Source organism: Eptatretus burgeri, chromosome 2, assembly GCF_056783735.1.
Source record: "Eptatretus burgeri isolate ZD-2024b chromosome 2, Ebu_testis_v1, whole genome shotgun sequence".
NCBI classification, from domain to species: domain Eukaryota; kingdom Metazoa; phylum Chordata; class Myxini; order Myxiniformes; family Myxinidae; genus Eptatretus; species Eptatretus burgeri.
This window is the reverse complement of record NC_140962.1, coordinates 61978225-62005439: the sequence shown is the minus strand read 5'-3', so window position 1 is coordinate 62005439 and position 27215 is coordinate 61978225. Positions and strand designations below refer to the sequence as shown.

The 27215-nt window shown below is 45.8% G+C and overlaps 1 protein-coding gene across 7 annotated transcripts in view; it reads left to right on the top strand.

Annotated features, from left to right (window-relative positions):
* Positions 1 to 27215, top strand: part of DICER1 (dicer 1, ribonuclease III) — a 251195-nt gene that overhangs the window by 36171 nt on the left and 187809 nt on the right. For 4 of the 7 annotated variants that reach the window (XR_015055053.1, XM_085869501.1, XM_085869505.1 and 1 more), the window contains exon 1: positions 3500 to 3750. The exons of 1 other annotated variant lie outside the window; for it this stretch is intronic. The gene's annotated coding sequence lies outside the window, so the exon portion shown is untranslated. Of the gene's footprint in view, positions 1 to 3494; positions 3751 to 3797; positions 3852 to 27215 lie in introns of those variants that run through there. 2 more of the 7 variants (XM_085869506.1, XM_085869502.1) reach the window with 2 other exon arrangements.

Sequence of the window (27215 nt, the reverse complement as noted above, 5' to 3'; positions counted from 1 at the left end):
TGGTTCTGTCCCCCAGAAAATATTGTTGTAGTTGGTGATGGCACCGTTCAAGTGGAAATGGGCTTCATCACTGAACCAGATCAGATAGATCCACTTTAGTTACCGCTCCATCCTGTCACTGAGCCAATTGCATATATCAAGTCTCCTTCTCATGTCATCTTGACTCAGTTTATGTCTAATATTGATGATGTTTGGGAAAAGCTTCAGTTCCTTCATGAGGATAGGCTGACTGATGTTGGTTTGATGCCGAGCTCCCAGGATCGCCGGCGGTGGGACTTCTTGGGACGGTCCACTGCAGAATCCCACATGGCGTCAATGTTGGCTTGTCTCTTGATTACTGATGCTGGTCTGCCACTATTGCCCTTGCTCTGGTTGTGCACTGTACCTTTGTGCTCAAAATGTTTCACAATAAGTTGAATGGCACAATTTGTGGGTTCATCACGTGTTCTGAGGCCGTATTCCAGGCCGAACCTCCGGCGGGTGTCTGCACATGATTTTGTCTCATACCACAGAGCCACCACTTTTGTCTTCTGCTTCACTGCCAATGGCATTGTTGAGCTATGGAGCTAGAAATCTCAGGGAACAAATACCATGATAACAACACCAAACCCTGAAAAGGAAAACGGCATAGGTCAAAAAAAACAAAGAAATGGCTGGAAGTCCAAGTTGTATCAATCTTTTGGAAACACCCTTTTGGATAAAGAGGATTTTCCAGAGAGTCAGCGAGATCATTGATGAAGATCAGGAATAGGACTGGGCGCTACACACTGCCTTGGGGCACTCCAGCCTTGAGCCTTGACAGGGAGAGGAAATAAAAGGATTCTATTGAGAGCCATACCATGGCTACAAGAGTGGAGGAAGTCACAAAGCCACGTGTGGAGTTTACCTTGGATGTCATTGGCAGAGAGTTTGGAGAATATGGCAGGAAGCCAGAGTGTATCAAAAGCATGAGATATGTCCAGAGAGATGGCCCTGATCCCATATCTGACATTATGGGCCTCCATCCATTGTTGGGCAGGTAGAAGCAGATGTCCAATGCAGAGTGACCTGGTCTGAAACCAAATTGGTGATCTGAGATGAGGTTGTCGGATAAAAGGAAGGATTTCCTATCAACTGCGATGATGGGTTCCATGACCTTGCTGATGATTGGAAGTAAACTGATAGGTCTGTAGTTGTATCCATTTTTGCATGTTTGTTTTTTTTGCGCCTCCGCTGATGAAATCGCCGGAGGCATTATGTTTTTGGATTGTCCGTCTGTTGGGTCAGGTCATGGGCAAAAAACGCCAATCCCTCCCACTCCTCATGAGGGTGGGGAGAAGACGTACAATTTTTAACCTGTACGGTGCATGTGGAATCGTGCAAGTGGTTTAAACACTGATCCCTGCCTGAGGGAGGAGGTATTCACATCAGATTTCACTGATATTTCTCGTCTTGAAAACAATGAGGGACTGGCAGGATGGCCTCGAGGTAGCACACTCGCCTTTAAGCTGTTTTAGCCTGGGTTTGAATCCCGAGCCAGCTATAAACTGTCATTCCGGTGTTTCACATTCAGGGTGAATTATCAATGTGTGTGTGTCATCCCTCGGATGGACGTTAAACGGGCTGTCCCATCTGCCAGCATTAGTTGGTGGATGTTGAAGATCCCACAATGTCCTTCGCGAATAGTAGGTGAACTATTGCCAGCACCCTGAGTAAATCCAAACTTCTGCCCTGACTCTTGCTGGGAAGGCAACAGCAAATCACCCATTATAACCGTTGCAAAGAAACTGCTTCGGAAGCACCAACACTCACCAACAGAGCAAGGTGCATCAACATCAGAGAAAACAGAGGACTCCAACAAGTGCTTGCTTGCAATCTGGAATTTTAATCCATTTGTGGGGCTGAAGGAAGCATCATCGATAACATATCGTGTCTTGGATTTTTCTTGTGCATTTGACAACATCGTGTTCTTTCGATTACTTCTCAGAATCGTGACAGATGATTTACACATTTTTCATCTTTGGGGGCAATGTCTATAATACGTACGGAAATTTGCTGAACGTCTCATTCATCCACTTGCCCTCATCTCCTTGTGCAAATTTCCTTCCAGCATGATGCCATCGTCTCTGCAGAGGCGATAGTGTCGGCGTCGGCATCGGTGGACCAGCCAATGGATTTTTAGATCCTCGTGGAGGATCTCCAAGTCTTACGCACGTTGTTGTTCTTGTGGACTTTTTTTGTTTCACAGCCTACAGTTTTCATCGAAACTTCCTGAAACTTGGCATATATATGTAAAAATACCCTACGCAGACAGTAACCATCTCCGATTTGGAAAATTCCTCCTAGAAAAAAATGTTATGACGTCAAAATATCTCCGCTAATGGAAATCGCCGAAAGAATTATCTCCGAAACTAGGCAAGCTTTTTAAATTGTTTGCGGGAATCGAACAGGGCATTGGCAGAGATGAATTACTGCACATATGATACATCGCTATGACGCCATATCAATTTTTATTACGTCATTCTTATTTTTTTGACATTTTTTGTTTCATTTGTTTCACAGCCTGCAGTTTTCATGGAAACTTCCTGAAACTTGGCATATATATGTACAAATACCCTGCACAGACAGTAACCATCTCCGATTTTGAAAATTCCTCCTAGAAAAAAAGTTATGACGATAAAATATCTCCGCTAATGGAAATCGCCTAAAAAATTATCTCCGAAACTAGGCAAGCTTTTTGAATTCTGTTTGCGGGAATCGAACAGAACATTAGCAGAGATGAATTACCGCACATATGATACATCACTATGACGTCATATCAATTTTTATGACGTCATTCCTATTTTTTGACATTTTTTGCTTCACAACCCAGAGTTTCCATCGGAACTTCGTGAAACTTTCCATGTATATGCAGAAACCCCACGCGCAGGCAGTAACCATCTCAGATTTTAGAAATTCAGCCTAGAAAAAAAAGTTGACGTCATAATATCGCAGCTAATGGAAATCGCCCATACTATTATCTCCGAAACTAGGCAAGCTGTTTGAATTTTTGTTTGCGGGAATCAAGCCGGGCATTAGTACAGATAATAATTTATCGCAAACCTGATACATCACAATGACGTCATATTCGTTTTTTATGACGTCATCATTAAGAGAACGAGGATCTTAGCTCATTCGAGCTTGTTTTTTTTTTTTATCAATTTTGAAGTTGATAAAGCTATGTTTAACCATCGTTTGAAAGCACGTGCGGCCAACGTTTCGAAGCGTTCGTCCCTTGGTCAGCCTCGAAATAGCAGCAAACACGGCAATCCTCGTGCTTTATAATTCTCTTTCGACCGTTTTTTTAATGCTTTCCCAATATCCCCGTTTGGTTTCTCCCAATAAGCGGGTTAAAAACAGGACGTTCAGTTCATATTTCGAGTGATTTTTTTTTCCTATTCGTTGAACACTCCAGTACGAGTCAGTCCATGATCGGGCAAAAAAAAACCTTTACCGGTCGAGTCCGCCATTTCTCAGTCGGCTTCCGAGAGAATACAAGAGACAAATTCACGTCGCAGTTTTCTTTTGTTGTTGTTGTTGTTGTTGTTGTTGTTGTTGTTGTTGTTGTTGTTGTTGTTGTTGTTGTTGTTGTTGTTGTGCCGAGACAATGTGATTTGGTGAGGAAGTACAAAGGGCGGGATGAGGGGCTGCGGCTCCACGTGGGAACGAAGCGACATGCCACCGCGGCTGGGCGGTGTGAAGGCAGCGCCGTGACGTTGTGCCTCTTTCAGGGTAGGTTTTGCTATACCAGGTGAATGTAAAAAAAAAAAAAGGTGTTTTTTAAAAACCAATCGATTATGGTGATTCGGACCAACGCACATTGTGGATTTGAGGTATTACTTGTTTCCTTTGTGGCCATGCTGGCGTGACGGCACCGCGGCGACTCACCGGCCTCGGCTAGTCGCGGCACGGGGTTGCATGAGGGGAGGTTGTTGAGAGAGTGCTAGTCGAGGCCGTGAGCGCTAGTCGAGGCCTAACTAAGGCCTGGCTGGGTCGTCGGAAGACTATTTTAGCAATTTCATAAATTATGTTTCAAAGAAGAATTGTTGCTATGACTCATTGTCTAATTGCTGTTTATTTTTTTGTTTGGTCCTCCCCCCCTAACATCTTTATTGCAAATGAATCGTGCTCGGTCTGCGATAAGAGGTCGCAAGTGGAATTCACTGTGATTGAGCGTAACTTACAGTTTATAAACCGCAAAGTTTTCATCCTCCTGGTACCTTTCGACGTTCCACCTGAGAACGGGGTGCACGGCACATGTCGATGTGTGTGCATCGTGGTCAGACGGGGGTTTTAAAAAACAACAACCCTGTCCACACTTCCTCAGAAACCTGCACGCTGAATAGAAAGTAGGTGTGTGAAAAGCTTCAAGGCCGGGGGTGAAATGAGGGCCTCCCACAGAGGTCCCCAACCTCTGGAGGTATCAACATGCTCTCTCATGCATTCTCATCAGTTTTAGGCAACAGGATACTGAACACGTTTGAAACCTTTGATTATGTATATTGTTTAAACTCGGAAATGTTATGGTGTTGTGGTATGCGGACGTTACCTGAAAATCACTTCACACAATCACCCTGGATTCCTTTACGCCTCCACAAATGGTAAAACGTCCGGGATTCCTTCACGCCACCACAAAATTGCATTAAATCAGACTTTTCCCCACCTTTATTTACTCAACGTAACTCACAACTTACAAGGGGAGAAACTAATTCTACAAGTTTCAGAAAATTAATTAAAAAATACAAAACTGGAATATCTTGGTTGGATAAGTCTCCAAATCCCTGAGTTAATACTTGATGGAAGTATCTTTTGATGGCAATTACAGTTGTGAGTCTGTTGGAATATGTCTCTACCAATTTTGTACACCTTGATTGGGCAATATTTTCCCATTCTTCTACTACAAAACTGTTCAAGCTCGGTTGTTGCATGAAAAGTGTTGATGGACGGCAATCATCAAGTCATGCCACAGAATTTTGATTGGATTTAGGTCGGGGCTCTGACTGGGCCACTCCATGACATTTATATTTTTGTTCCTTAGCCACTCCAGTGGAGCTTTGACTGTATGCTTTGTGTCCTTGTCATCCTGAAAGGTAAACTTCCGTCCCAATGTTTGCTCTCTTGTAGAGGGCAGCAGGTTTTCCTCTGGGATTTCCTGTATCTTGCTCCATCCATTTTCCCTTCTAACCTGACAAGTGCCCCAGTCCCTGATGATGAGAAACCTCCTCATAACATGATGCTGCCACCACCATGCTTCACAGTGGGGATGGTGTTCTTTGGGTGATGTACTGTGTTTGGTTTGTGCCAAACGTAACGTTTTGCATTCAGACCAAAAAGTTCCATCTTGGTTTTGTCAGACCAGAAAACTTTTTGCCTTCTTGCCACTTTTTTTGGCTTCCTTCTTGCCCCCCTACTGAACAGGCCAAACCTGTGGAGTGCTTGGGATATTGTTGTCACATGCACACAGTGAGCAATCTTTGCCATAAAGGCCTGTAGCTCTTTCAAAGTTGCCATTGGCCTCTTGGTGGCCTCTCTGATCAGTCTTCTCCTTACTTGGTCATCCAGTTTGGAGGGACGGCCTGATATAGGCAGGGATGTTGGTGGTACCGTACACCTTCCACTTCTTAATGATAGACTTGACTGTGCTCCAAGGGAGATTCAAGGTCTTTGATATTTTTATACCCATCCCCTGATCTGTGCCTTTCCACAACTTTATCCAGGTCTTTTGAAATATCCTTGGGGCTCATGGTTGAGTCTTTGATGTGAAATGCACTACCCAGCAGAGGAAACTGACAGGAACTACTGATTTTATTCTGAAATGATCAGAATCACTACAAATTAACACAGTTGGAGGCCAACTGACTTGTGTGATTATGAAGGTGATTGGTTACACCTGAACGAATTTAAAATTGCTATTATTAGGAGGATGGACACTGAATTATCCAACCAAGATATTCTAGTTTTGTACTTTTTAATTCATTTTCTGAAATTTTTCGAATTTGTTTTTCACGTGGAAGTTGTGGGTTACGATGTGGGAAAAAGTCTGATTTAATACAATTTAATTCCAGGTTATAAGGCAACAAAAGGTGAAAATTTTGAAAGAGGGTGTATATATTGCCGTGTCCACATCGGTTAAAGAGCAGGTTGCGGGTTACCAAACATGGTCTGAAAATTTATCAATATGATTACATGTGCATTAAATAGTTCGATGAAACTATTGTGGTTGTCTAACTATTGGGAAATTTAATGAAATTTAACTCCGAAGTTGTTTTTTCTCGAGGCCGTTGAAAAAAAAAAACAGCCGTGTGCCCACAATATAGATGGTGACGCGACGTTCTCCAAAACAAAGCGGACGCTCACTCGCTCATTGAAGAAGTGTCCAGTTGAGCGGGCTGCTCTTTCGCTTTTTTGAGCTTGCAACTGTCTATATTATCCTTTTTTATTGTAGAACAAAGTTATTTGGATATTTGTACATCATGCCTCGTACGTGTGTCGTCATGTTTTACAAAAATGTCTGAAAAACGGGTAATCGATTCCCGAAGTAATCAAACATTCACCGGCAGTGGATAAGATTTGTACAAAGAAAACGGGTAAAAAGGACCTTTTGGATAGACTTGTCATTTGTGGTGACCATTTCACAGCCCAGGATTACGAAGGCAACGCAATGAGTGAGCTCGGTTTCAAAACAACTCGAGTGAGACTGAAGCGTGACGCTGTGCCCACCATTCAGCCTTCTCCTCCTCAGCTGGCTCCTGCTTCATCTTCTCACACTGTCACCTCTCAAGGATTGGGGCATTGTGTTTATCTATACATGCGCATAACAAATTGAGAAATTATTAGAATACACTATCCGGAAGTCCGTACGTTGTGACCCATAATGGGGACCGCGGCTCAGAATCTCTTCCCCATCGGCCACGCCTACGCAGCAACGTGTCCTGTCATTGGTTGGTGAATAAATGGCCATAACTTGGGAAGCACTTGTCTGATTAATATCAAACCTTGAAAAGGCACATCCACAGGGTCCCAGCAATATACCTGGCAAGTTTCAATTAGATCGGACCAGTGGTTGTCGAGAAACAGCGGTCACACACATACACATACACATACAAATACACACACACACACCTGGAATTATAGAAAGATATGCCACAACAGTCTCTTGAAAGTTGGCGTTTGTTCTAACTGTTCACTTTTGCTGGGGTCAAGCTCAGCTGCCAGAAAGACTTCAATGCCAAGGCTATGGTGTATAATATATTTGGGTCCATTATTGATTCATTCTACTTCTGACTCTTGAGTGACTGGAGGGTTAAAAATTATTATATCAAGTCACAGACGAATCAAACTTTACATTATTTCATGCATCGAACAAGAAAATGAAAATGTACAAACTAATCTGTCTGGTGGAGTCTGTCAGGGTGAACTGCCGGGCAGTCAGTCCTGCCACTTGTACACGAAATAGGCCGTTTTCTGGCACTTGCAAGTGGCTCAAATTTATATGGCTTAGGGCCAGAAACTCCATTGTATAAATTCCCATCATCCTCCGACTCGTCTTCGGCAATATCGGAATGAAAACGCTCAATTTAATCACCGCTGAAATCACTCTCCGATTCGCATCTCGCCATTGTTCACACGCTGTTTCTGAATGTTCACGAAGTTTTCGGAGAACGTGACGTCATTGCATCTTCGTTAACTTCCGGACTGTTTTTCGATCACTGACAAAAGTTTTGACTTAAAAGTTAATTTTAGCATATTTTGAGTTTCAAATGTAAGAAAATAATTGCCCAATGATTATTAATGTGATTACAACCTTCGAATCACGCGAAGTCATCAGCGGCCCAAAACCTGCTCTTTAAGACTGACCTGGACGAATAGCCGAACGATTTCCCTTTGGAGACGAACAGCCGAGTTCCTCGGAGATTAATGGCGCACACGGGTTGGAGGGTGGCAAGGACGCGTCGCAGACAGGGGACAAGGGTTTATACTTGAACCCACAACAAATAGACAGACGAAAGTAATCTTAATAAATAATGGTTTAATGACATAAATCAGATAATTATAATGGAGATAAATGAAAACAGGACGATAATGAAACTTGAGGTGAACTAAACATAATTTTGAGGTGCTTCCACACAGACAGTTACAAAAACGGACAAGGGGAAAAGATAAAACAAAAGAAAAATCCATCCTTTATTCTGGCGCTTAAGGCCCGGTCACACCTTGACGTTTTAGCCAACGTATGCCGATTTTTGAATTTTTTTTCTAAAACGCTGGCACACGTTGAATACGTTATGGGTAAGTTTTGATAACATTGAGAGCACGCTGGCATACGTCGTAGTACGTTACCATACGTCGTTGTACGTTGGCTTTAAACGTTGTACTTTTAGGTTGTCCTCAAATTTTTTCATGCTTGAAATTTCACGACGTATGCCGGCGTATGACTCACACGTTCCGCTACGCTGGCCACAAGTTGTAGGCACGGTCTGCGATCGTTGACAGACGTCAACACATGCTACTTGTAAGTTAATCATAAGTTGAGACACGCCGAGGTAATGTTTAGCGTACCCGAAACTTATTTCTAACCTATGATTAATGTGTTGTTGGCACGTTACGCGATCGTTGGCACACATCAACAGACGTTACTTTTAAGTTACTCATAGGCTGAAAGACGTCGGTATAATGGATCGTCCTTGCGTCAGCGTCCACGGCCACGGCCAGGACACTTATTTGCAGCATTCTTCAAACTTTTCTTCGGCATGACGAGGATGTTCACACTTTGATGTCTAGCTTGGAAATGATTCCAATTGTCCATCGGCAGCGTCTATTTAAAATAGTCGAGTTTGAGCGTTTTAACACGTTCAGAAGAAACGCTTCAAATTTCCAAACCCCAGCGTCAAAAAAATAAAAATAAAAATAAAAACAAAGGCGAGTGACAGCAATTTAAATCGTTCATTGTAAACAATGAAACTAGCTGAGTGGTACCGTTTAAAAGTCGTTGAGTGTAAAAAAAATTCAAATTGTTGAGCGCAAGCGTCTACTTTCAATAGTGGAGATGCAGCCATTTAAATCGTTGAGTGGCAGCCTATGAACCTACCCGTGGACACGCGGACGCAAGGACGATCCATCATAACCCACACCCTCCCCCTCACACCCACCTACTACTGCCAACATGAACAAACTAATACTAATACTAATACTAATACCGATACTGATACTGATACTGTTACTGCTGACATGGACATCGACTCAAAAAGGAACTCGAAAACGCTGTTGGGTTCCCCTTTTATGAACACCATTTTTATATACCAATTCCCAAAACTGCTGGGAACACGTCTTTATATGGCAGTTGTAAGCTAGAAACACCTTCATTTTTTTTTTTTTGTCGACCGGAAGACGTCATTGGAATACGTCTACATACGTCAATGTGTGTTGGGACTACGTAAAGAATTGGTTCAAAGCACGTCAAACATAAGTTAGAAATAAGTTTCGCGTAAAAAAGACATTACCGCGACGTGTTTCGACTTATGAGTAGCTTATAAGTAGCCTTTGTGGACGTGTGTAAGCGTCCACATATCGTGTGTAAAACTTATCCCCATCGCATGCGGAACGTGTGTCATACGCCGAGTACGTCGTAAAATTTTGAACATGTTCAAAATTTCTTGACGTACTCTACTTACTACGACTTATGATAGCGTATTTAGCGTTCTACTCGCGCATACCAAACTTACCCATACCGTATTCGACGTGCCCCAACGTTTTAGACACACTTTTTGTTACGTCGGCATACGCTGGCAAGATCGCCAAGGTGTGACCGCGATTTTTACCCTTCCATTTCTACGGCAGTTATGATTCGAATCGTTGTGCGTCAGCCTTTTAATAGGCTACGCCATGACATCGTCGGCGATGCGTGCAACGCGCTATGCCTAAGTTAGACTATCGTTGGGCATCGGTTGTGTAGGCTGACAACAGGTTCAGCATTCGTTGGTATAAGTTATCTATAACACAACGAAACGTTCTGTGTAGTTACCAATGCGTTATACATAAGACCAAGTCGCTATGAATACGTCCGAATCTTTAAAAAAAAACATCAAAAGTTCAACGTAAGCCAACGTTTTACATACATTTTAATACGTTGCCATCGCTGGCTAAAATGTCAAGGTGTGACCGGGCCTTTAGCTTTGAGTGCAGAAGTTGTCTCTTGTGTGCTTGGGCAATCGAACCCGTGTCATCCTGTGCGGGAAGCCTGCAAAATGGCGCCAATCCACTCTCTGGGCGGGAAACGTATAGGAGGCAATTCGGGTGCTCAGAAACTGCCGTGCAGCTTTCCTTTCATAATCGCACTTGCTGACGCTGATCCTCTGCAGAATGGTGCCGTCTTCTTCCCCGATGGCACGACACGAGGCTCTGAGGCAATGTCTCACACGACCCAGCTGAACAGTCAATGGCTGGCGTCTTTCTCCAGCGCACGAACAAATTTGCTTCAGCACGAACATGAGAATCATGCAGCCTTCTTCACCGTGTCGAGAGCGGCCAGCCAGAGCCTCTTTCGCAATCGTCTTCCTCACACAGGACCTCACTTTACGCTCCTGTTTTGTGTCCCGACCACTGATCCTGCCTCAATCCTCCTCTCTCTCTCTCCTCTGATCCTCTCGACATCACTCCCATCCATGATCCACCCCAGGGGCGTAGTTTCCTAGTTGTCATTCGTGGAGGTGGCATTTCGCCGACTTGGCACGTTTGGCTGGTTGTTGTTGTTTCAAGGACGTTATTTCTTTTTATCGCCGGTCTTGTAATACAAAAACAGAGGAAAAGGTCACATGGGGCAATCACGTACTGGAAGAAATTAGCCTTACTCCCTCACGAATTAGCACAGAACCCCCCCCCCCCCCCCCCATGGTGACACGTAACCACTTAAGCTAACAATTTCCATACTCAAAGTTACATCAAAATGTCTCTAACCCATCTTTGGACCATGCTACCCAAAACAATCCTACCTATGCAACGAAATTCCTCCATCTACCCCACAAGCATAAAAATATATATATATATATATATATATATATATATATATATATATATATATATATATATATATATATATATATATATATATATATATATATATATAACGTACATACTGTTATGCTTGCTGAATGCCTTAGTCGCAACGGTACCGTGCTACATCCTTCTGAGCGAATCATTCACTCACCGCAGACGCTTTTGCCAGTCACCTCATTCAGAGCAACTGGTTCGTGCTCCGTCGCCCCGAGCGAGCGGTTCGTGCCCTGTCTCCCCGAGCGAGCGGTTCGTGCTCCGTTGCCCTGAGCGAGCGATTCGTGCTCCATGGTCCTGAGCGATCGGTTCGTGCTCCCTCACCCTGAGCGAGTGGTTCGTGCCCCATCACCCTGAGCGAGTGGTTCGTGCTCCGGCGCTCCTTATTATACATTTTGACTCAACCTCCCTAATCCTCTTACTACCTTCAGACGTACACCAGTGTGTTTCACCCCAGTGTTGCACAACTGTTCCGGACATGCTGCAGTCCACGGCACTTCCTTGACAGTCTCAGAGCTTTAATTATATTTCACTTTGAAAGGTTAAAAAAAAAAAATTGCTCAATTTTATGTTAAACTAGTACGTGGCCGTATGTGCAAAAAAAAGAAACAAACAAAAACTTTCAAACCGCGTGCCAGAAACAACAACTACACACGCCGTTCCTTCGCTCTCATAGATGACTACATTGGGGCATTGTGTTTATCTATAAATGTATATAAGAAATTGGGAAATTATTAGAATACAGTCAGTCATCACTATCCGGAAGTCCGTGCGTTGTGACCCGTAATGGGGAACGCGGCTGAGGATCTCTTCCCCATCGGCCACGCCTACGCATCAACGTGTTCTGTTATTGGCTTTGTAAATAAATGGCCATAACTTGGGAACCACATGTCCGATTAATATCAAACCTTGAAAAGGCATATACTCAGGTCCCCAGCAATATACCTGGCAAGTTTCAATTCAATCAGACCAGTGGTTGTCGAGAAACAACACACACACACACACACACACACACACACACACACACACACACACACACACACACACACACACACACACACACACACACACACACACACACACACACACACACTGCTGGAATTATAGATAGATGAATATTAAATGACTGCTTTTGACATTTGCACGATGTACATGCTTGGGAGCCTTATTGGTATGCATTACTGTCTTTACTGTCGCTGATGATTCGCCAATAAGCGATAAAACCGGTCTGGCAGCTGAGGGGGTGTGTAGCATTGGGATTCTCATGTGTGTATTATGTGTGAGGCCAAAAAAACCAAAACATTTGTTTCCTATTGCATGGCCAAAAAAAATTGGGTAGGTAGGGAATTTTTTTTGCCATGAATACATTCATATAACTCGATAAAAAATGTTTATTTTCCTTGGTGGTAGTGGTAGTGGTGGTAGTGTGATGGTGGTAGTGTGGTGGTGATTGGGGGGGTGGTGGTGGTGGTGCACTTGACTTGCAAAAATGCACTTTATTCTGTCTTGAATTTCTCTACATATTTAACAGTGCATGCATGCTGAAAATATGCAGTTTATTAATATGTGTATATATATATATATATATATATATATATATATATATATATATATATATATATATATATATATATATATATATATATATATATATATATATATATATATATATATATATATTGTTACGGCTGTGGAAATTCGCAGACCACCATAAAGGACCTGAGATCATTTATGACGATAAGTATATGTGTAGTTAGATTTCCCCACCGTTATTTAGAGGGAATTTCCGTGTTCACAGGGCTGCGATCCTTTGAGATAGCCGTTTTTCTTTTCTCAAACATTATTTTGGACCAATCATCCCCCAACAACCAAATCGCCACCACCAACAACGCCCCCAAACAACGACACCAAACACCACCACCTTCGCCTCTTTACCTCCACAACTCCACTCCGCAAACATCGCTTCACCGCCATTCTCAAACGATGCCCGCCAACAACCAAATCGCCACTACCAACACCCTTCCCAAACCACCACAGCAAACTCCCACCACCTTCGCCTTTCTACCTAACGTCGTGCCATGGGTTGTGAATGGGATCCTTTCGAAGAGGAAATCGGATCAGGAATGATTCACGCCCACTTTTCATCACTGGCCACGCCAGGGGCACAAAGCCAGGCGCAGCTTCGCTGACATCGCGGCTTGCCCGCCATCGTGCCACGAGGGCCCGGGTAAGACCCTTCGGTCTCGTGGACCTGGCCGCTCATCCAGGTTCCACGCACATTTGGTCCACGGACCTGTCTGCCACCCTTGCCTTTGAGGGTGGCTTTTTCCTTTGTTTTGTGTAAATGCATGTGGTGGCGCTATCTTATAAGTAGAATTGTCTAAGTGTGCGTGTGGAATAAAGACACTTTATTCGGTTGTAATTCTTCATTTGCTTGCTTGACTGTTCTTATACGTGCATGATTTTATGTATGGCTGTAAAATACGTGCTTGTCTGAGTGTACAATAAATGTGCTTGTTGAACTGTTCCCCGTTTCGTTGCGTCCTTTCCCTTGTTTGAAAGTTCCATCTTGCATCACTGAAGGAATTGGTAGAAGGGTGTAAGCACCAGGTAAATAATGACGTCCGTCGGGGCCGGCGATAACACCGCTCGGTTATCACTGAAGAACGGACCGCTTAAGCGGTTCGTGTCTGAGGCCGTCCAGCGGCGAGGTACGATCGCCCGGTTAACTACTCGCGCAGGTACTTAGGTTGGTCGAGTTTGGCGAACAACCCTATCCTGTGCGGGTGGCTGATTGGCACGATTGTGGTGTGGTCGAAAGACACACCCATGACTAGCTCCTGGCGGTAGTTCCAAGGAGGGTCACGACTGAATTGTCCGTTCCGGTGGGCGACTCAGTCGCGATTTGAGTTACGTGGCCGATCGCATGCCAGGCGGACCGAAATTCGTAACACTGGTGTACAGGAGTGTGGGATTCAAATCCACCTCGGTCTCCAACTAAATTTACGGGGATCAGACCAGGGGTGTGCGAAGCAACCTCCCCCCCTTTCCCTCCAAATTACGAGCAAGCCAAATTAATTCCTTTCCAAGAAATAAGATGGAGTCTCAAGGCCAGCGGGAGCCGGGGGTATTAGGAATGGATGGGGAATTGTTCGAATCTATGGCTCAGGATGAAAACCCCGAGCAGGAAATGCTGAATGAGCAGGAACAATTCCCCCCCCCCCAACCGGACCCAGAACCCGAAATGGGTGCGGCAGCGGCCGTGGTGTATGACATCTCCCCTCCCCCTCTCCGCCAAAGCCCCCCGATCCTGGCCGAATCGGCCCAGCCGAGTGCACCCGACATGGCCCAGCTATTCGCCATCCTGGCAGGAATCAGTGGGGATATGCAAGGAATGAAAAAAGGAATGGACGCAAACACAAACAAAATGAAAGAAATACAGGGTGAAATGTGGCGAGTGGGCAATGTCTGCAAGCAGGCATAATGGCGACGCCACATGCTGGGGAGAACGAGCTGAGGGGGAGTGCAACGGCTGTCAGGCCCGCAATGAAGGCGGGTGAGGACGAAGTAATTCGGGGGATGCGTTGGGCGAGACTCGAGCAGGTGACAAAGGAAGTGACGGTGACACAGAGGGAAAAAGTAAATGTGGTGACTGCGACGTGTAAGAGACACGTGGAGACGACAGGGATAATAAAGGAATTAAAATGTATAGCGACACGGGAGATAGAGGGTGAATTAGACGGGGTTAAGGATGAGCACACACACATTGAGGTAGTGGAGGATAATGGGGGCGAGCTCGAGGAATGTCTCGAGACCCGGTGCGAGCAGCTGGATAGCCTCCTCCAGGAACGAGGGGAGGGAATATGCCCCCTTGAAGCGGTTCACGACCAGGTGGGTCCGGTCAAGCTTCGTGAGGTTGAAGTGGCGAGTGCTGTTGACTGGTGCTACGAAGCTTGGGGGGTATGGAGGCCCCGGGAGCCCTAGAGGTGACCCGATTCCCCAGTGTGATTGTCCCGGTGTGTGTGGTGAAAGGTGTGAGTGCATCCCCATGTGTGAGTGGTGTGGTCACGAGTGTGCTGGAGTGCGTGCTTCCCAGCGCGCCGTGTGTGAGAGGGACAGCGTGTGTGAGGTCGCTGTGTGTAAGGGAAATGACGGTGGGCATGCGCGAACATGCAGCCGCGTCTCCCGATGTGAGTGTAATGGCGCGGTGTGCATGTCTCGTGACGCGCGGGAGTTTGAGCGCGTGGAGGGAATGGAGACGACGACGGTGCCAGGCGAAGGACAAAGGCCGGGTAGCGGCCGTAGCTGGATTGGGGACCGCGCCGGGTTTACCCAGCGTCGAGCGCGAGGTTCGTGCCGTGCAGCGCACGATGCCGCCACGTGCGCGCTTGCGGGAGTGAAACCTGGTCCGGAAACGCCCGCAGTGAATATTGCCGATCCCGCGACGGACTAAAGCGAGGCTGGACAACGGATTTGGCCCGGATGGGTTCTCCACGCGAGCGTGTTGTGTAAAGCTCCGACGAGCAGAGCACGTGTTCGCGTGGGGAACCCCTCGAAACGCGAGGCTTGTTTTGAATGCGCAGGGTGACGTCATGGCTGCACCTAGGGTTGGAATCCGGCAGGTGGGGAGATCCCTGCCGGATGGTACCGTCCAAGAGGGACGAGGTAGGCGAACAGCTGCCATGACGTCACGGGCAGGTTGCGAGTTGCCGCGCTGGTGCTGCGCATTAAAAGAAAAAGTTGAGCAAAGCAAGCCTCGCTTCGGGTGAACAGGATTCCCTGGGCAAGGGGTGGAAGACCCCCTTGGCCTGGGCACAGGATGATCACTAGTTAGGGGGAAGGGTTAGTGATAGCTAGACCGACTTCATGGGGCAAGGGGTAAGTCCTCATGGATTAGGTAGAGGGATTGTAGTGCAGATTTAGGATGGGAAAATGACATTTTGGAGACTGTGACAGACTGTGGATGTGTTGAGGGGACGTAGCTTAGCTACGTAGTGTTAAAAGGATGTGCTATTGTTGAAGAGATGACGAGGGAGCACGAGTTAGTTGAGGGATTAGCAAGAGGGATGGTGGAATTCGGCGATGATGAGTGTTGAAGAATTGTATGGAGAAATATTGAGTGAGTGAGGCCAGCGAGTTTGTGTGTATGGAGCGAATGTGGAATGCATGGTGCGATGAGTGATTGGGGGGAGGAGTGATTCCCGCCCAAGGGACCCCGGGGTCAGTGTAATGTGAGTTGGTGGGTTAGCGAAATTGAAAAATGGAGGTCGTTTTGTTGTTGGTGGGAAAGTAGGCTCGATACCCATTTGGAGGGGTGCAGGAGCCCTGTTGACGGGCTGGGAGCGTGGCTGCGAAAGGTGAGTATCGCTGAGTGGACGCACCAGGCTAGTAGGCCAAGGGCTCGTGGGGGGGCTGGGATAGTGCAGTGGGCACAGGTGACCCGCTGATGTGGGGCCCGGGGCGCCATAGGCCATGTGGGCAGTGCGTGGGCACGGGTGACCCTCGGAAAGGGGCCCGAGGCGCCAGCCTGCCACGTGAGCGTTGAGGGGGAGTTGCCAGGGAGGGCACTCCCCAGTTTAGGGAGCTGGTAGGCTCGGAGGCAGTGTAGTGCCCGGGGGTGCCATTGTTGGGGAATCGGCAGAGGGTAGTTCCTGCCAAGGGAGCCACGCGTCCCAGCTGTGAGACCATGTGAGGGCACGGAAAGAAAATTGGGGGGCATGGCCCGAAATTTGAGAGGACACCAACACAGGCGACGGGAATCTTGGTTGTTAGAACCGATAGTTTAAGTGAGAGGCGCTTGTTGAAAGCCCCGGGGTAGTTTAAGGAATAAATGGATCGGGTAGATTAGGAAGTGTATCCCTTCGCTCTCGTTGTGGGCCGCTGGACCCACTTTGGGGTGAGATCTGAGGAGGCCGTTCTGAGGCTTTATTGGGCCTCGACACAGGACGCCAGCTCTCCCTTATTGCCCTCCAGGAAGGGAACTTAGGGGTTGGGAGTAGGCTAGATGACAGGATAGGTTAGCCGAACAAAGACGATAAAGGGGGTTAGGGGACGATTTATAGAAGGGTAGTGAAAATAAAAACAAAAAAATAAGTTGGGGCTAAATTGGGTTTTGACAAATTAACGGAGTGGGTATGGACAGAGACAGGCAAAGGCGATAGGTTGGGAGGGAGACAGTAGGGTAGGTCCGAGCCCACCTTCCGAGTGGCCAGCACCACCGCACTCCCTCCACCAACCTCCATCTCAAGGCGAGGTACCGGCCCACTTCATCGGCTGGCTGTTTGCTGCAAGGCCTGTGCCAGCCAAGTCATCTGCCGACTGTGTTTTGCTTCAAGGCCTGTGCCGGTCGATCATCTGCCCGCTGTTTCCTACAGCGGCCTTGTCATGCCATGCCTTGCCTGTTCACTTTTGCCGTGCCATGCCTACTGCCCACATTTATTTTGCCCCGTTTTGTTCTGCATTCCCCCACCCCCCCCCCCCTTGTTCATTGCCATGTGCGCCAGGATCCTCACGCAATTTAGCAAGGACTGCCCTGTAGGCAGCTGCAACACGGGACTGCATTGCGCAGCTCATGCGCCATTGTATTCACTGCGCCCATTTTAAAAGGGGGATGTCCTGGACTGCGTGTGAGCAGCCGGACACGTTCCCTGTCACCTGCATTGCATGAGCCAGAGACTGCGTACGAGCAGCCTGGCTCCCTGCTAACTTCTTTTCTCTTTGCAGAGTCCATCGATCTTGGGCCATGGAATAGTGTAAATTGTAAGGTTAGGGTAAGTTGTGTATTGTATATGAGTGCGCCCCTGGCATGTATGTCCTTGCGCCGGCAATTTATTTAAGTCGTCTGTATGAGTGGGTTTGTTTAGTTAGTTACTCAGCCCGTAGGTTATATATTTTGGGGACACGAATACACTGAATGTCGCACTCAGGGATCCGAAGGTAAAACGTACTAGGGGAGAACTTACACATGATGGCGCACAAAAATTCGACGACTCTGGACGAGTCTGTAAAAAAGGAGAGGGGGTAGTGTTACGGCCGTGGAAATTCGCAGACCACCATAAAGGACCTGAGATCAGTTATGACGATAAGTATATGTGTAGTTAGATTCCCCACCGTTGTTTAGAGGGAATTTCCGTGTTCACAGGGCTGCGATCCTTTGAGATAGCCGTTTTTCTTTTCTCAAACATTATTTTGGACCAATCATCCCCCTACAACCAAATCACCACCACCAACAACGCCCCCAAACAACAACACCAAACACCACCACCTTCGCCTCTTTACCTCCACAACTCCACCCTGCAAACATCGCTTCACCGCCATTCTCAAACGACGCCCGCCAACAACCAAATCGCCACCACCAACACCCTTCCCAAACCACCACAGCAAACTCCCCCCACCTTCGCCTTTCTACCGAACATCGTGCCATGGATTGTGAATGGGATCCTTTCGAAGAGGAAATCGGATCAGGAATGATTCACGTCCACTTTTCGTTCCTCCAATGGCTGAGCATCAGGTGGTGTAGCCCCGCCTCCAAACCCGCAGTGATCCACAAATTTACGTATGCACTCCTCCCCCGGCCTATATAAGCGTGAGCACAACGCAGCTCGAGGCAGTCAAGTCGGGTCTGGAGAGTGGCAGTCTGGAGGGGTCAGAGAACAGGACGGAGCTCGGAAAGGCAGACGGGGGCCGATCGACGGAGAGGAAGGAGCTCGGAGCTCAGGTCGAAGTTGAGGGGCGAGGAGGGCGAGTTGCTGAGTGGAGCAGGGATGCGGAGGAGGGCTCAGAGGTGAACCAGAGGGCTGAGTGGGGACCGCCGCCGGAGAAGGGGCGTCGTGGAGGCCACAGCCAAGAGGAGTTCACCGGAGCCAGTGCGGTCCAGAGCGTCAACTCATTGGACGGAGCGTCAGCAATTCCCCTCTCCCTTACCGAGCTCCGTGCTAAGAAAGCGCCGGTAACCCCGTCCGTTCCCTCCCCAACCGTGGTGCCGACGGTGAAACACGTGCCTGCGCGGAGAACGCCGGAGAGAGCTAACCGGTCAAGCCAGGGGCACGAAGCCAGGCGCAGCTTCGCTGACATCGCGGCTTGCCTGCCATCGTGCCACGAGGGCCCGGGTAAGACCCTTCGGTCTCGTGGACCTGGCCGCTCATCCAGGTTCCACGCACATTTGGTCCACAGACCTGTCTGCCATCCTTGCCTTTGAGGGTGGCTTTTTCCTTTGCTTTTATGTAAATGCATGTGGTGGCGCCATCTTATAAGTAGAATTGTCTAAGTGTGCGTGTGGAATAAAGACACTTTATTCGGTTGTAATTCTTCATTTGCTTGCTTGACTGTTCTTATACGTGCATGATTTTCTGTATGGCTGTAAAATATGTGCTTGTTGAACTGTTCCCCATTTTGTTGCGTCCTTTCCCTTGTTTGAAAGTTCCATCTTGCATCACGGAAGGAATTGGTAGAAGGGTGTAAACACCTGGTAAATAATGACGTCTGTCCGGGCAGGCGATAACACCGCTCGGTTATCACTGAAGCATGGAACGGACTGCTTAAGCGGTTCATGTCCTTGGCCAGCCAGCGGTGAGGTACGATCGCCCGGTTAACTACTCGCTCAGGTACTTAGGTAGGTCGAGTTTGGCGTACAACCCTATCCTGCGCGGGTGGCCGATTGGCACGATTGTGGTGTGGTCGAAAGACCCACCCGTGACTAGCTCCTGGCGGTAGTTCCAAGGAGGGTCACGACTGAATTGTCCGTTCCGGTGGGTGACGCGGTTGCTATTTGAGTTACGTGGCCGATCGCACGCCGGGCGGACCGAAATTCGTAAATTTTCAGTGGGCAGAACAATTATTTGAAACACTGCCGATTTTGCAGGTTTTTCAACTTACAAAGCACGTAGAGGTCTGCAATTTTTATCATAGGTACACTTCAACTGTGAAAGACGGAATCTAAAACAAAGATCCTGAAAATCACATTGTATGATTTTTAAATAATTAATTTGCATTTTATTGCATGAAATAAGTATTTGATCACCTTCCAACCAGTAAGAATTCTGGCTCTCACAGACCTGTTAGTTTTGTCTTTAAGAAGCCCTCCCATTCTCCACTCATTACTTGTATTAACTGCACCTGTTTGAACTTGTTATCTGCATAAAAGACAGCTGTCCACACTCAAATAATCAGACTCCAACCTCTCCACAATGGGCAAGACCAGTGAGCTGTCTAAGGACATCACGGACAAAATTGTAGACTTGCACAAGGCTGGGATGGGATACAGGACAATATTGGAAGCAGCTTGGTGAGAAGCCAACAACTGTTGGTGCAATTATTAGAAAATGGAAGAAGTTCAAGATAACAATCAATTTCCCTCGGTCTGGGGCTCCATGCAAGATCTCACCTCGTGGAGCCTCAATAATCATGAGAAAGGTGAGGGATCAGCCCAGAACTACATGGCAGGACCTGGTCAATGACCTGAAGAGAGCTGGGACCACAGTATCAAAGAAAATCATAAGTAACACACTACGCCGTCATGGATTAAAATCCTGCAGCGCGCACAAGGTCCCTCTGCTCAAGCCAGCGCATGTCCAGGCCCGTCTGAAGTTTGCCAATAATCATCTGGATGATCCAGAGGAGGAATGGGAGAAGGTCGTGTGGTCTGATGAGACCAAAATAGAGCTTTTTGGTTAAAACTCCACTCGCCGTGTTTGGAGGAAGAAGGATGAGTACAACCCCGAGAACACCATCCCAACCGTAAAGCATGGAGGTGGAAACATCATTCTTTGGGGATGCTTTTCTGCAAAGGGGACAGGACAACTGCACCGTGTTGAGGGGAGGATGGATGGGGCCATGTATTGCGAGATCTTGGCCAAGAACCTCCTTCCCTCAACAAGAGCATTGAATATGGGGCGTGGCTGGGTCTTCCAGCAAGACAACGACCCGAAACACACAGCCAGGGCAACTAAGGAGTGGCTCCGTAAGAAGCATCTCAAGGTCCTGGAGTGGCCTAGCCAGTCTCCAGACCTGAACCCAATAGAAAATCTTTGGAGGGAGCTGAAAGTTTGTGTTGCCCAGCGACAGCCCCGAAACCTGAAGGATCTGGAGAAGATCTGTATAGAGGAGTGGGCCAAAATCCCTGCTGCAGTCTGTGCAAACCTGGTGAAGAACTACAGGAAACGTCTGATCTCTGTAATTGCAAACAAAGGTTTCTGTACCAAATGTTAAGTTCTGTTTGTCTGATGTATCAAATACTTATTTCATGCAATAAAATGCAAATTAATTATTTAAAAATCATACAATGTGATTTTCAGGATTTTTGTTTTAGATTCCGTCTTTCACAACTGAAGTGCACCTATGATAAAAATTGCAGACCTCTACGTGCTTTGTAAGTGGGAAAACCTGCAAAATCGGCAGTGTATCAAATACTTGTTCTCCCCACTGTGTGTATGTGTATATATATATATATATATATATATATATATATATATATATATATATATATATATATATATATATATATATATATATATATATATATATATATATATCTATCGTATATATTAAAAGTTTAACAGCAAGTCTATTGCACTACCACTGTCATCACCACCACACTACCACCTCACCACTGCCACCACCACCACCACCACACCACTCACCACCAAATCACCACCATCACCACCACAATAGGTGAAACTAACCGTGCAAAGACCGATCCACAAAGCAGTCCTCGTGCGCGTTTGACTCTGGTGCCGCCATTTTGAAACTCTCACTGACGTAACACGCGGGATTCAAAATGGCGGCGCCAGAGTCCAAATTGTCAACAAAAATCGTCGGGTCGCATATAAAATCAATGGGTCGGTAGGAAACCGGAAACAAACTCCTTTTTTGTTTTTGGCCTGAACGTCTTTATTGCTGTGGAGGAACTCTGGGAATGGTTTGATACAGCATGGCGCTTACCCTTTGTCGGCCTTCTTGGTTGCTTGATGCAACAGTTTTGGCTTGAGGAGCATGGGAGACATCAATTTATTTACGTAATCCCTGCCACCTGGGTTTAGTTGATTAGGTGAGAGCTGATTGGCTATTCCCTCCATTCACAGGTAGAGATGTGGGTGGGTCTTTCAACACGCACATGCACGCACACGCACACACACACACACACACACACACACACACACACACACACACACACACACACACACACACACACACACACACACACACACACACACACACACGCACCTCCATAATGTATGGACAATTAGAATGCGAATATGTCTCTAAAATATGTAAAATAAACAACACAAAACAAGTCCTGGCAAAGGTTTGCGATCTTTAACTTAATTGCCCATTCTTGTTACCTCTGCCATCTGCGATGAACGGAGGTTTCATGTTGTCACCCGTGTATGTGTGTGTGTGTGTGTGTGTGTGTGTGTGTGTGTGTGTGTGTGTGTGTGTGTGTGTGTGTGTGTGTGTGTGTGTGTGTGTGTGTGTAGGATATCTCGGACAGTTGTGGACAGATTCAGATGAAATTTGGTTGGGAGGTTGGGTTTGTAACAAAGCCAAATTGATTAGATTTTGGTAAAGATCCGGCTTTGGATCTGGATACTAGAATTTTTGAGACAGGGCACAAAATGACACATGGCACGATATCTCCAAAAGTTGGGGATGGATTTGTACGGAACTTTGTGGACAGGTTGGGTGTGTGACAAGGAATAATTGATTCGATTTTGGTGAAGATCCGGATCCAGGTGGGGTTGTGCGCTCTTCCAAATGCACTTCTGGTTTCGATATGTATTTGAATGCAGTGGTAACAGTTTATTGGGGGGTGGAGGGGTCTTTTGAAAGACTACCTATGTTTTACGGACCCTGGCTGGCTCAAGGATATTGAATAATAATGCCTTGTTTCTTAACGGTCGACATTTAGGTAATCGGGCTGGTGAAGTTTTCTGTTCTCAAAGTTTTGTGCTGAGAGCTCTCTTCAGGATCGTCGCTGAGCCCCGGACAGTTTACAATACTAGAACTGCTCATCAGTGTCAGCATTAGAAGTTCTTCTCAGAGCTGCTTGCACCCACAGTTCTACATCTTCATCCAAAGCTGTACTGATACCAAATGACTGTGCTGCAGCAGCAATCTCCAAAATGATAGTATCCTCACTGTCGCACTGCATGTTGGCATGAACCATATCCACAAACGGAGCTTGGGAATTTGAAGAAGAGGCACTGTGCCTAAGTGGATGATTTCCTTCAGTTTTGGGCTGTTTTCCTCTTCTCAACAGTAGCCATTACAACATTGCTATGCCAGGTCGGTGTTATGCCCAGTATACGAGTGAGTGATGTGTGGTGCTTTCAGCGGTAGTCAGGCGAACTCCACCTCACTTGTCCTGCACTCCCTAAATGGCTGCATCTTCTGGATGATCCAGTCAGAAGCAAAAGTGCTGAAAATAAATGTCTTTGTTAATCAATTGTTTGACAAAGATTTCAAAGTGTAACACTGATATCTCGTCTGTGACAAGGACTCAGGATTTCTAGTTATGATGTTTTCCTTCACTTTACTTCCTTTACGCACTAATGCCATCTGAAGGTGCTGTGTAATTGAGCATGATGTCATTCCACAGGAAAGTTGAGTTGGTTATCCTTATTCATATTCACACAAAAAGGATCATAAGTGGAGATGAACACAGCCCTTTGGTTGTGTAGTGCAGGTGATACCAGGTGGACTAACTGGATTCTTGCTACTCTCTTTCTCCTATACAATACGGTACAGATATGGTCTCCAAAGCTTATTCCAAAAGTGTTGTGGTGAGAACATCACATTTGCAAAAAAAAGAGTGCAATCGTAAATGCCGTATGTGCTTGGGATACAAGATTGAGGCTCATGGAAGAGCGAGGTGACCGAAAGTATATACTGATGGGGGCAACAGTTTGGCTCAAGCAAGGGTTTGGATGAACAGAAAGAAAGGAGAAAAGAAGAGGAGTGGAGGAAATGCTGCAACCTGCAAGTAATAGGGTGGGATTCAGCAGGGTCATCGAGGGTAAAAAAAATTAATTTAAGAAAAAAAGGATTGTGGGTATGGATGGGGGATGACCTGAGATGAAGGTGCACCACCTGCTTTTGATATCCTGGATTAAATTGAATAAAATGCTGCCACATGCTCGATGGAATACAACATTTTGGTTTGATCGCTGCTCTGTTCAAACTTCCTTCGATTCGCACTGAATGTATATTCTTTACGTGATGCGTACTTTCCCTCCTTGAGGTGTGATGATCGCTTGGGACAGGAAATTGAATTGAACCTGGCCTTTGTTTTCTTACCTAGACATCCTATTCCTGCCATTCTCTTGATGTTCATTGCTATTCAACCTGTCGGTGATCTCTGGCTCCTGCCTGGCAATTGGTTTCAAACAAATCACTGAAGGTGGATTTGCATCAGAATATCTTATCACCCCACAAGCACGTAGTGCCAATCTGGGTTAAACCATCGGTTCACTCTGTCTCTCAGTCTATGGTCGACAAATTACTTGATTTCAATTTAATGTACTATTTTGAACACTGTCGATTGTAGAGCATGAATCTGAACATGAATCAGAACATGTGCCTTCAGGTTAACACTACTTTGGTTGTGAATTTGGCAAATTGGACAGAATCTCATCCCAAGTGCACGAGCGCACTCGTGGTAAAGCAGTTGCTTCAGTCTGACATTGAAACAAAATGGAAAACCATTCCAAACAGGAAACTTCCTGTTTTTTTTTTTTGTTAGGGGCATCATAAAGGACACAAACAACAGGTATGAATAACTAACTTGTGTTCAATAAGGTGGTATAAATGACGTCGCATCAATGGTGATAAACTTCTGATTCAATGTTTTGTTTTGTTTGTTTTCTTCAGCCTTTAAAACCTTTATTTTATTTCAATTGAATTACATATTTAAACACGAGAACACAAATCACCTTGCTTACGCTTCCAAAATCCTCCGGTTTATCATTACTTGGGTAAATGTTTGCGCCATCTCAACCAATCAAATATGCCACGCGCTCTGAGGGCTGAGTAATAGCCAGATTCAGACAACTGAGCTAACTTCGTCCAAAAAAAAATCTGTCTGTTTCGTGCATCTTTTTTCTCAATAAAGTCCCATGTCCTTTTTCTCAAAACTAGGTGTTCTACGAACTCCAAGATTTTTTTTTTATTTTTAATCATCCCGCCCCCTCCCGGAGGGAGGGAGCGGGATATTGTAATCGTCCGGTTTGTTTGTCTGCTGGGTGGTCGCTCGAGTACCGTTATTGTTGGGTTGTGTGTGTGTGTGTGTGTGTGTGTGTGTGTGTGTGTGTGTGTGTGTGTGTGTGTGTGTGTGTGTGTGTCTGCCTGCAACGCGAAGCTCCACAGCACAAACCAGCAAACCGATTTCGATGAAACTTTGTGAACGTCATTTTTTTTGTTGGATTCGCTAGATATCCCTTATTGTCTGGTTGTGTGTGTGTGTGTGTGTGTGTGTGTGTGTGTGTGTGTGTGTGTGTGTGTGTGTGTGTGTGTGTGTGTGTGTGTGTGTGTGTGCAATGCGAGGCTCCACAGCTCAAACCAGCAAACCGATTTCGATGAAACTTGGCGAACATGTGCCACATGGGCTGGGAATGTGCGCATTTGAGTTTCGTTGCTAAGCAACCACCCATTGCTATGCAGCGGCCAAAAAACCGCGTTCACTATTTTCAATACTTGTCCTACAGTTTTGAATGTGGAGAAACGAGACTTCGGAATTAATATAAACACATTGAGATATTTAGAAAATTTTACTTGAGCCGATTTTTGATTTAGGTTTTATTTTTCAAATGGTAGTCCTTCAAAAATGGGGTGTCTATTTACCGTCATTTTTATGGGGAGTGCCAGTTGGCAAAATACGCAATAGGAAAAATCTTGCCAGGCAGAGGAACAATTGTATGTGAACCAATACGTCTTGGCAATGAATCTTTGTCGGTGGATCGGTCAGAATGAAAAGCATCGTATCCAGCGCTTTGATCCTAGCGGATCCCTTGTCGCCTACCGGCTTGTTTGTTTGTTTGTATGTAATGGACATCTCTGGAGGCCAGAGGAGTCAACCGATTTTGATGAAACTTGACAGGTAGGTTCATACCAGGATCTAGTTCTATGCTTTTGAGCAGCGTTGCTATGGACATCACCGTTGCCGAGCAATGGAACTTTGAAATGTTTGAAAAATCATAAATGGGCTTCCAGGCTTTTATGCACACTATAATCAACCTCTTTGTCAAAAATTTTCAGCCCGATCTGTCAAAAACTGTGTGACTAGTATGCAATTATGTCGTGACCACCCATGTCGCCGACCAGCTTGTTTGTTTGTCTGTTAGCAACTTAACTGCAAAACTGCTTTAGCAAACACTATCAAATTTAATCCACAGGTGGGCAATGAACCTTGGACGACCCCATTAACTTTTGGGTCTCATTGGATCAAAGGTCAAAGTCACAAAAAGATCAAAATTGTTTTTCGCTCATAACTTCGTCAAAAATGATCTGATTTACTTCAAACTAAGCTTATAGTGAACCTTATTCTATTTGTCACTTATAATCCTACCCATTCCTATAGTGAAAAATGCATATTTGTGAAGATCGGTAGGGTCCGAAGTTTTGGGGGTCATGGTCATCGGTCAAAATTACAAATTTTCCATTAAAACTAAAATATGGTTACGAAAATACAACTTTACGGGAAAACGGCTGGCTCAAACACTGTCAAATTGTATCCACAGGTGGGTAATGAACCTAGGACGACCCCATTAACTTTTGGGTCTAATTAGGTCAAAGGTCAAGGTCAGGTCACGAAAAGGTCAAAATCGTTTTTCGCTCATAACTTTGTCAAAATTATCCGATTTACTTCAAACTAAGCTTATAGTGAACCTTATTATATTTATGACATGTAATCCTAACAATCCTATCGTGAAAAATGCATATTTGTGAAGATCGGGGTTAAGGATGTATCAAATTTAAATTTGATCCCAAAAATAACTTTATGCCTTAAATGGGCAGGATTTGTTGTGCCTGGCACCACTTGTTATTTCAATGTTATTTGAAAATGATGTTTATTTCATCGATGCGTTATCAATTTGTGTTGTAATAACTTGATTTGAATACAGTACATTTCTCATTTAAATTCTGTGTTGACAGCAAAT